Genomic DNA, 11,538 nt, shown 5'->3' on the forward strand with positions numbered 1-11,538 from the left:
TTCAACTTCTTTAATAGAAGACCCACCTTCAGGAACTTAACGACTCAAGGCTGAGGCTGCAGAACGCTTAGCCTCAGACCTTACTTGTTATTATTTCCGATTGGGGCAAGAAGAACTGGTGTCCTTCAATGCCTCAAAACACAGTTTCTCCACCCATCCACTGACACAATCTTCCAAACAACTATCCCCTATTCTTGACAACACCCAGCTATCACCTTCCTCAACACTAAACATTCTCGGTCTATCCTTAACTCAAAATCTCAACTGAAACTTCACATCTCATCTCTTACTAAATCAGCTTCCTCGAGGCTGGGCGTTCTGTACTGTCTCCGCTAGTTCTTCTCCCTGCACAGTTGTTGACATATACAGGGGCCTTTGTCCGCCTCGTATGGAGTATGCATCTCATGTGGGGGGCTCCACCACACAGCTCTTCTGGACAGAGGGAGGCTAAGGCTCTTCGTCTCATCAGCTCTCCTCCTCATACTGATAGTCTTCACCTCTTAAATTCCGCCGCAATGTTGCCCCTTTCATCTTCTATCGATATTTCCACGCTGACTGCTCTTCTGAACTTGCTAACTGCATGCCTCCCCTCCTGGCGGCCCCGCTGCACTCGACTTTCTACTCATGCTCATCCCTATACTGTCCAAACCCTTTATGCAAGAGTTAACCAGCATCTTCACCTTTCATCCTCACGCTGGTAAACTCTGGAACACTCTTCCTTCATCTGTATTTCCTCCTGCCCACGACTTGAATCCTTTCAAGAGGAGGCATCAGGACACCTCCTCCTCCGAAACTGACCTATCTTTCGGCCACCTCTTTTGAATTATTTTAGGATATGAGAGTAGCGGCTTTTTTTGTTTGGCTTTCAGTGCCCTTGAACTATATATATATATATATATATATATATATATATATATATATATATATATATATATATATATATATATATATATATATATATATATATATATATATATATATATATATATATATATATATATATATATATATATATATATATATATATATATACATATATATATACATATATATATATATATATATATGTATATATATATATATATATATATATATATATATATATATATATATATATATATACATATATATATATATATATATTATATATTATTATTATTATTATTATTATTATTATTATTAAATTGTTATTATTATTGTTATTATTGTTGTTGTTGTTACCTTACCTTACCTCACCTCTTCTTACCTTACCTTACCCTACCTTTCTTTACCTTATCTTACCTTACTTTACCTTACCTCCTCTTTGTCTTTCCTTCCTTTCCTTCCCTTACCTTATATTTACTTACCTCACCTTACTTCACTTTACCACACCTTACCTTACCTTACCTTGCATTACCTCACCTTACCTTACCTCCTCTTTGTCCTTCCTCCCTTCCCTTACCTTACCTTACATTACCTCACCTTACTTTACCTTCTTACCTCCTCTTTGTCTTTCCTCCCTTCCCTTCCCTTACTTTACCTTACTTCACCTTACCTTACCTTACCCCATTATTATTATTATTATTATTATTATTATTATTATTATTATTATTATTATTATTATTATTATTATTATGGCATTATCATCATTACCCTGTGGTGTTCCACAGGGTTCTGTCCTTTCTCTCACTCTCTTTCTGTTGTTCATTGATGATCTTCTTTCCAAAGCGAACTGTCCTGTCCATTCATACTGTGATGACTCCACTCTGCATTACTCAACTTCTTTTAATAGAAGACCCACCATACAGGAACTTAACGATTCAAGGCTGGAGGCAACAGAACGCTTAGCCTCAGACCTTACTATTATTTCCGATTTGGGGCAAGAGGAACCTGGTGTCCTTCAACGCCTCAAAAACACAGTTTCTCCACCTATCCACTCGACACAATATTCCAAACAACTGTCCCCTATTCTTTGACAACACTCAGCTATCACCTACAACACTAAAAATCCTCGGTCTATCCTTAGCTCAAAATCTCAACTGTAAACTTCATATCTCATCTCATACTAAATCAGCTTCCTCGAGGCTACGTTCTGTACTGTCTCCAGTTCTCCCCGCACAGTTGCTATCCATTTACAGGGGCCTTGTCCGCCCTCGTATGGAGTATGCATCTCATGTGGGGGGCTACACTCCACACAGCCTCCTTGACAGAGTGGAGTCAAAGGCTCTTCGTCTCATCAGCTCTCCTCCTCATACTGATAGTTTTCACCTCTTAAATTCCACCGCCATGTTGCCTCTTTTTGTATCTTCTATCGATATTTTCATGGTGACTGCTTCTGAACTTGCTAACTGAATGCCTCCCCCTCCTGCGGCCCTGCTGCACACGACTTTCTACTCATGTTCATCCTTATACTGTCCAAACCCTTATGCAAGAGTCAACCAGCATCTTCGCTCTTTCATCCCTCACGCTGTTAAACAATTGAACAATCTGCCTTCCTCTGTATTTGCTCATGCCTACGACTTGAACTCTTTCAAGAGGAGGTTATCCGGTCACCTCTCCTCCCGAAATTGACCTCTTTTGGCCACCCTTTAACCTCTATTCAGAGCAGGCGGGCTTTTTTTATATTTTCTTTACGCCCTAGGTCTGTCCCTTTAACTGTAAAAAAAAAAGTGTCCTTCAATGCCTCAAAACCCAATTTCTCCACTCTATCAACTCGACACAATCTTCCAAACACCTATCCCTATTCTTCAACAACACCAGCTGTCACCTTCTTTCAACACTCAATATCCTCGGTCTATCCTTAACTCAAAATCTTAACTGGAAACTTCACATCTCTTCTCTCACTAAATCAGCTTCCTCGAGGTTGGGCGTTCTGTATCGTTCCGCCATTTCTTCTTCCCCGCACAGATGCTGTCCATACAGGGGCCTTTGTCCGCCCTCGTATGGAGTGGATGTATCTCACGTTTGGGGGCTCAACACACAACTTCTTGGACAAAGTGGCGTTCTAAGGCTTTTTCATCAGCTCTCCTCCTCTTACTGATAGTCTTCTACCTCTTAAAATCCGCCGCCATGTTGCCTCTCTTTCTATCTTCTATCGATATTTCCACGCTGACTGCTCTTCAGAACTTGCTAACTGCATGCCTCCCCCCTTCCCACGGCCTCGCCGCACACGTTTTTTCTACTCAAGCTCATCCCTTTACTGTCCAAATCCCTTACCCACGAGTTAACCAACATTTTCACTCTTTCATCCTCATGCTGGTAAACTGGAACAATCTTCCTTCATCTGCATTTCCTCCTGCATACGACTTGAACTCTTTCAAGAGAGGTATCAGGACACCTTCCTCCTGAAACTGAGCTATCTTTCGGCCACTCCTCTTGACTCTTTGAAGGGGCAGTGAGTAGCGGGCTTTTTTTTCATTATTGTTTCTTGCCCTTGAACTGTTTCCCCTACTGTAAAAAAAAAATACTCTCTTCCCTCAAATAATACGGAGGTTAGGGACCCAGGACCCCCGTACTATTCGAAAATCCGTATAAAATTACTGCCCCCCCCTGGAAAACACTCCTGGCACTCTTACGGGTCCTGCCTGGCTCAGCTGTTACCCACGGGCCCAAGTTGCCAGTTATGCATTTTCTACAGTCAAAGTGCAGTGTTACCACGCTGCGGGGGGCGAGGGGGACGAAGCCGCCCAGTTAGAGGTCAGGTTATTTAAAGTTCGGTTGGAGTAGTTTAGATAATTATGCGTCCCTTAACTATATAATATGGAGGCGTAATGTCGTATTTTAGAGGCGCGGAGTCAATCTCCACAATTACTGTTTCGTATCTTATTTCAAGTATGATTTAAAGAGCAATAGAAACTGTGGTAGAGAGTAAGAGTGTGAGTGTATGACATGGCTCGCTCGCTGACAATGAGGAAGGGAGCGTTGCCAGTATGGCTCCGTTGCCCAGCGTGGTATCACTACGGCAGAAAATGCAAAACTGGCAACTTTGGCCGGCGAGTAGAAGCTGAGCCAGGCGGGACCAGTATTTACGTGGTATGCTCTCCCTACCGCCACTTTACTCATACCAAAACGTAACTTCTCCTAAATCTGAATTCTTCTGCAAGGTGAACGCCTTTCTCAAACACTTTGGGGTGCTTACAGCAAGTGTTTTGGCTTGTCTCTTGGGGCCCATATTCATGTTATATCGTAATGGAGAAGCGTTCTGAGGTTGTGCACACACACGGTCTTCGGGAAAGCGCATATGTTTCGATCTGGCAAAACAGTGTTCCTGATGTTGTGCACAACACATGTACTGAGGGGATGCGCATGGGTGGCAGTCTGTTAGAACAGTGTTCCCACTCACGCCATGGCTACTTGGTGCGACGAGCGGGAAATTTGAAAATCCAAAAAAAAATCTAACAATCCGTATAAAACCGAAACCGTACTATTGGAAACAGTACTATTTGAGGGACGACTGTATATATATACAAGGGCGGATCCAGCCTTGAGTTTTGGGGGGGGCCAACTGTTCATCGACGACGGACTGTACACATGGAATTAAGTCACATCGGATTGCATTGTGCTTTTCAGGGGCATAACTCAAGAATTAGATCCAGAATACTTTTGGTCTTTATTAAGCATATATTAATATATAACATATAAGAATCACAATAATCACATCGTAATATTTAAAAACATTGCTTTCATCAGCCTTGACCTTTTTTATGAGAGTCAAACATACGAAATATGTAGCCTAATATGAATAATCGAGCTGGTAGGAAAGGATGCCTACGTACTGTGTGATGGCGCTGGGCGAGGCAGGAGACCAAGGCCCAGGTCAACAGCACCCGCACGAACAAGTGCGCTCGGCTGAAATGGTACCTCTTCCCAACATCATATCTCTGCCGTGGTTCAACCTAGACACTTCCAATATCTTTCATCATGAGGAGCAGAGGAGGAAGGATTGGCGATGAGATAGCAGTAAAAACTATTATGTTTTCGTTTGAAATTACCACACAGGGCATTGGTGAAAACACCTATTTTCCAAAAATTTGCAGTATCGCTCGCGCGCTGGGAGAGTGACAACAGACCTCAGCCCGAGGTTTATGGGCTAAAGATTCGACAGCGCACGCCCTGAGTAAATTCTATATTTAGGAAGTCCTTGCTGAAGCTCAACCTTGGTATTTTCCCTAATCGCTGATTACGAAGAGGCCTTCCTTCAGCGCTTAATTCCGATTCGCTTGTGCATTGAGGCCATAGACTTGGATTTTGTTTTATGTAGTAGAGCGATGCAGTATCGACTATCGAGTTCTACATGATATGTATATGATTGAGGGAGGCTGACAGTATCTGTAACGAATTTCTTTGGGGGCCAAACATACTCTCAGAGTGTTTGGGGGCCATGGCCCGTGGCCCCCCTGATCCGCCTATATATGTATATATATATATATATATATATATATATATATATATATATATATATATATATATATATATATATATACGTATATTCGGTTTTAGGTCCACTTTTATTTATTATTTATATCAATGACTTAGATACAGGAATTAGTAGTGATGTCAGTAAGTTTGCAGATGATACCAAGATCGGTGGATTAATTGAGTCGGATCAGGACGCTAGTATTCTCCAGGTTGAACTAAACAGATTGTAAGGATCATGGATAAATGGCAGATGGAGTTCAATGTAGGGAAGTGCAGTATTCTGAGTGTAGATAAGAACAACCTCTCACGACTATTGTTTAAATGATACTTCATAAGCAGGTCTGGGTGCGAGAGGATTTAGGGGTCATAGTGAGCACTGATCTCCGACCAAGGGCACAATGCATTCAAGCAAGAAATCGAGCAAATAGGGTACTGGGATATATTTCACGGAGCGTAAGCAACAGAAGCGCCGAAGTCTTCCTCAAACTATATTTATTAGTTAGACCTCATCTTAACTATGCGGTTCAGTTCTGGTCACCTTACTAGATATCAAAATGTTAGAATCGGTGCAGAGGAGGATGACTAAGATGATTCAGGGTTGAGAAACTTGCTACATGAGGAAAGACTCAAACAGTAAAACTTACATTCTCTAGAAAGGCGAAGAGTGCGTGGAGACATGATCGAGGTTTATAAATGGATGAAGGGCTTTATTATGAGACATTCATAAGGTTAGGTAGGACACAAAGTAAGGGGTTTAAACTGCAAGATGGCGCCACGATAAACACTCGCCTGCTCCAGAACGGGCTGGGCCGACCATCAGGCCCCACCTGAAGAAGCCTGGCCGTCAGGCCCCACCAGGAAGATGCCTACCGGCGCAACAGGAAACGACGTAAATAAAATATAATAAAAAAATAAAAAAATAAAACTGGATAAATTCAGATTCAACAGGACATAGGCAAAATTGGTTTACTAACAGGGTGGTGGATAAGTGGAATAGGCTTAGCAGTTTATGTGCTGAGTGCCAAACAATTGTCACATTAAAAAATAGAGTAGATAACCATAGAAAGCGATATTAGGTGGGGTTAGATACACGGTAGCTACACAGAAGCTTAGGTTTAGAGGAACTGCCTGTACAGGCCTCACTGGCCTCTTGCAGACCTATATATATATATATATATATATATATATATATATATATATATATATATATATATATATATATATATATATATATATATATATATATATATATATATATATATATATATATATATATATATATATATATATATATATATATATATATATATATATATATATATATATATATATATATATATATATATATATATATATATATATATATATATATATATATATATATATATATATATATATATATATATATATATATATATATATATATATATATATATATATATATTTTTTTTTTACAACAAAGGAGGCAGCTCAAGGGCACACAAAAAAGAAACAATAATAAAAAAGCCTGCTACTGCTGCTCCTAAAAAAGAAACAAAAGAGGTGGCTGAAAGGAAGATCAAATACGGGAGGAGAGGTGTCCTGATACCTCCTCTTGAAAGAGTTCAAGTCGTAGGCAGGAGAAAATACAGATGAAGGAAGATTGATCCAGAGTTTACTAGCGTGAGGGATGAAAGAGTGAAGATGGTTAACTCTGTATAAAGGGTTTGGACAGTATAGGGATGAGCATGAGTAGAAAGTCGAGTGCAGTGGGGCCGGGAGGGGGGAGGCATGCAGTTAGCAAGTTCAGAAGAGCAGTCATGTGGAAATATCGATAGAAGATAGAAAGAGAGGCAATATTGCGGAGGAATTTAAGAGGTAGAAGACTATCAGTATGAGGAGGAGAGCTGATGAGACGAAGAACCTTAGCCTCCACTCTGTCCAGAAGAGCTGTGTGAGGGAGCCCCAACACATGAGATACATACTCCATACGAGGGCGGACAAGGCCCTGTATATGGACAGCAACTGCAGGGGAGAAGAACTGGCGGAGACGGTACAGAAAGCCCAGCCTCGAGGAAGCTAATTTAGTAAGAGATGAGATATGAAGTTTCCAGTTGAGATTTTGAGTTAAGGATAGACCGAGGATGTTTAGTGTTGAGGAAGGTGATAGCTGGGTGTTGTCAGAGAATAGTGGATAGTTGTTTGGAAGATTGTGTCGAGTGGATAGGTGGAAAAACTGTGTTTTTGAGGCGTTGAAGGACATCAGGTTCTTCTTCCCCCAATCGGAAATAATAGTAAGGTCTGAGGCTAAGCGTTCTGCAGCCTCCAGCCTTGAGTCGTTAAGTTCCTGTAGGGTGGGTCTTCTATTAAAAGAAGTTGAATAATGCAGAGTGGAATCATCGGCGTAGGAATGGATAGGACAGTTCGTTTTGGAAAGAAGATCATCAATGAACAACAGAAAAGAGTGGGAGATAGGACAGAACCCTGTGGACACCACTGTTATTAGATTTAGGGAAGAACAGTGACCGTCTACCACGGCAGAAATAGAACGGTCAGAAAGGAAACTGGAGATAAAGGTACAGAGAGAAGGATAGAAACCGTAGGAGGGTAGTTTGAAAGAAGATTTGTGCCAGACCCTATCAAAAGCTTTTGATATGTCCAGCGCAATAGCAAAGTTTCACCGAAACGGCTAAGAGAGGATGACCAAGAGTCAGTTAAGATATAGGAGATCACCAGTAGAACGCCCTTGCGGAACCCATACTGGCGATCAGATAGAAGGTCAGAAGTGGAAAGGTGCTTTGAATCTTCCGGTTAAGGATTGATTCAAAAGCTTTAGATAGACAAGAAAGTAAAACTATAGGACGGTAGTTTGAGGATTGAGCGGTCACCCTTCTTAGGCACAGGCTGTATGAAGGCATACTTCCAGCAAGAAGGAAAGGTAGATGTTGACAGGCAGAGGCGAAAGAGTTTGACCAGGCAGGTGACAGCACGGAGGCACAGTTTTTAATGACAATAGGAGGCACTCCATCAGGTCCATAAGTCTTCTGAGGATTGAGGCTAGAGAGGCATAGAAAACATCATTTTGAAGAATCTTATAACAGGCATAAAGGAGTCAGAGGGGGATGAGTAGGAGGAATATGCCCAGAATCGTCCAGAGTGGAGTTTTAGAAAAGTTTGAGAGAAGAGTTCAGCCTTAGAGATAGACGAGACGGCAGTGTTGCTGTCAGGACTGAGGAGTGGAGGGAAAGATGAAGAAGTGAAGTTGGAGGAGATGTTTTGGCCAGATGCCAGAAGTCACGGGACGAGTTAGAGAAAGCAAGGTTTTGGCATTTTGTATTAATGAAAGAATTTTGGTTAGTCGGAGAATAGATTTGGCACGATTTCGGGCAGAAATGTACAGTTCATAATTAGCATTAGTTTGAAGGCGCTGGTAGCTTGTGTGAGCTGCCTCTCTGTCCTGGACAGCACGAGAACCAGCGTGATTAAACCAAGGCTTTTTAGCATGAGGAGTAGAGAAAGAACGAGGAATGTATGCCCATTCCAGAGATAATCACCTCTGTGATGCGCTGAGCACACACAGAGGGTCTCCATCCTGGAAGCAGTAATCATTCCACGGGAAATCGGAAAAGTACATCCTCAGGTCGGCCCACCGAGCCGAAGCAAAATGCTAGAAGCATCGGTTCTTCGGTGGGTCCAAAGGCTGTACAGGAGCGATAGGACAGAATGCAGAAATAAGATTGTGAGCGGAAGAGCGTAACGGAGAAAACAGTTTGAAAGAGTAAGCTGAAGGGTTTGAGGTAAGGAAGAGGTCTAGAACGTTGGGTCTCCAAGACGATCGGGAATACGTGTAGGTGCTCGACCAACTGCTCCAGGTGTATATATATATATATATATATATATATATAGATATATATATATATATATATATATATATATATATATATATATATATATATATATATATATATATATATATTCCATTCCTGCCTATAGCGCCGGTAGGCTTTCTTCAGGGGCCAGATGGTCGGCCGAAGCCCGTCGTGGCGCAGGCAATTCTTTTATAGTGGCACTAGTTATGCTTGGCTCATGCTGCCCTCCGGAACTCATTCTTGATTCACTGGACGGTTTCTTCTAGAGTCCGGGTTGATGGGTGGTCTCCTTGACAGCATGTGGGTAGTCTTAGGCCACTCGGCGGTGACTGAAAAATCCCAGGTGGTAGCGTGGGGATTCGAACCGACGTTGTCCACGGCGTGGTGAATGTGAGCCCAACACGCTAACCACTCAGCCACTGCTGAGATATATATATATATATATATATATATATATATATATATATATATATATATATATATATATATATATATATATATATATAGTTAGTCACACACACGCAAACACACACACACACACACACACACACACACACACACACACACACACACACACACACACACACACACACACACACAGACAAACACCTATAATTAGCTTGATATAGAGGTATGTGAAAGAATGATAATAATAATCCCAATCACTTTTCCTCAGGAGTGAGGTGTGGATATGTCTTTATCCCTGCACCACTGAGGGAGGTCACTCCCAGCGGTCAGGGTGTGTCCCCCTCCTCTCTCTCTCTCTTTTTTTCATTTTTGATTTTTACATCTTACATAGTGCAATTTAATACAAATATGTCGATGAGCGGGCAACGGCCCGCCACTGGGGGAGTGTCAGGGCCACCCTAGTGGCTGGTTGGGTCACACCATACGCTGCGGTCAGCGTTGAGGAGGCGGTCTGCACCACCTCCAGGAGTCGTGGCAGTGTCGTCTGAGTCCTCGTCCTGCGGGTCCTCGGTGGGCTCTTGTCTGAGCTGGGCGGACCTGGTAGTGGACCAGGGGGCGAGGGACGACTGCTTCTCAGTGCTCACACTGCCGGCCCACGAAGTCGTTTATCATTTCCTGAAACGTGCGGTAGCTGCCGAAGGCGGTGCAGCATGACCTGGTCCGCCCTAGCCAGTTCCCGGCCGGGATGAAGTGGCTGGTGGTCGGTGGCCCTGGCATACCAGGCTCCTGCCACGAGTACCGCTCCAGCTGCCCGTGCAGTTCCTCTGCGGCGCTGGTGGCAGCGCGTCTAGCCTGCACTTGGCCTGCTGCAGACTGGGCAGGACATTGCTGGTTATGGCTGGCATGCCGGTAGCTGCACGGGCCGCCGCGTCAGCTGCCTCGTTCCCGCGCTGGCCTACGGCTGGGCACCCAGTTGAATATGACGTGAAGCCCCTGTGCGGCAAAACCATGGGTGAGGCTCAGGGTGGTGGACGCCATTGCTGCAAGACCTGCAGGGAGGAGCGGGAGACGGTGTGCAGCACGACAGGCCCCTCCGGTGCTGCAGGGCGTGCCCAGGGCATGCTTGATGGCCAGCAGCTCGGTTTGCAAGGTGGAGCAGTGGTCTGGCGTCCTCCACGACAGCGTCTCCTCCGGTGACAACCGCTGCGCCTGTAGCGCCTTCTCTCTGGGTCGACTGAGCTGTCGGTGTAGTAGACGGCACAGGTCCCCACGTTGGCCTGAGCCACAACCATGAGCGCGTGCTGTAAGAGTTCCCCTTAGGGCACAGCGCCTTGCTGGAAGGCAGGTCTCTTATTGTGATCTCGGCGGTGGGGGGCTGCCACGGAGGTGGAGCGACGTAGTCGGCGGCTGAATGGTCAGGCCCCTCCCGCCGCAGGTGGTCAGAGAGATAAGACGTGGCTTGTGGGCTCCTGGGCTTGGGTATGGGCTGATATCCACCGTCTTCCACGTGACGGGCAGGCGGCCTTCCTGCCAGGAGTGGTTGATGAGGGCCAGCACTGCCTCCTCTCCGGCCGGCCAGCATGGGGTACGTGATGCCGTCAGCGCCAGCCGCATTCTCGTCCCTTCCTGGCCCGCACCAGCTCATGGCGAGTAAAGGGTTGGTCGCTGGCGTCCTGTCTGCCCCGCGCTGCCACGATGGCAGTCACGCGCCCCGGTCGGAGGTCGGCCTGTAGCTGACGCACTTGTGGCGGGAGCTGCACGCTGGAGCCCCGCGAGACGAACATATCCCTGAGGCCGTGCTGATCTTGGCCCAAAGGTCGCCCAGGCTGGTGTGTTGGCTGAAGCTGGCGCATCACTCGAGCCATTTCGCCTCTTTGACCCGCCA

Source organism: Eriocheir sinensis, unplaced genomic scaffold (genome assembly GCF_024679095.1).
Source record: "Eriocheir sinensis breed Jianghai 21 unplaced genomic scaffold, ASM2467909v1 Scaffold1433, whole genome shotgun sequence".
Taxonomy (NCBI): domain Eukaryota; kingdom Metazoa; phylum Arthropoda; class Malacostraca; order Decapoda; family Varunidae; genus Eriocheir; species Eriocheir sinensis.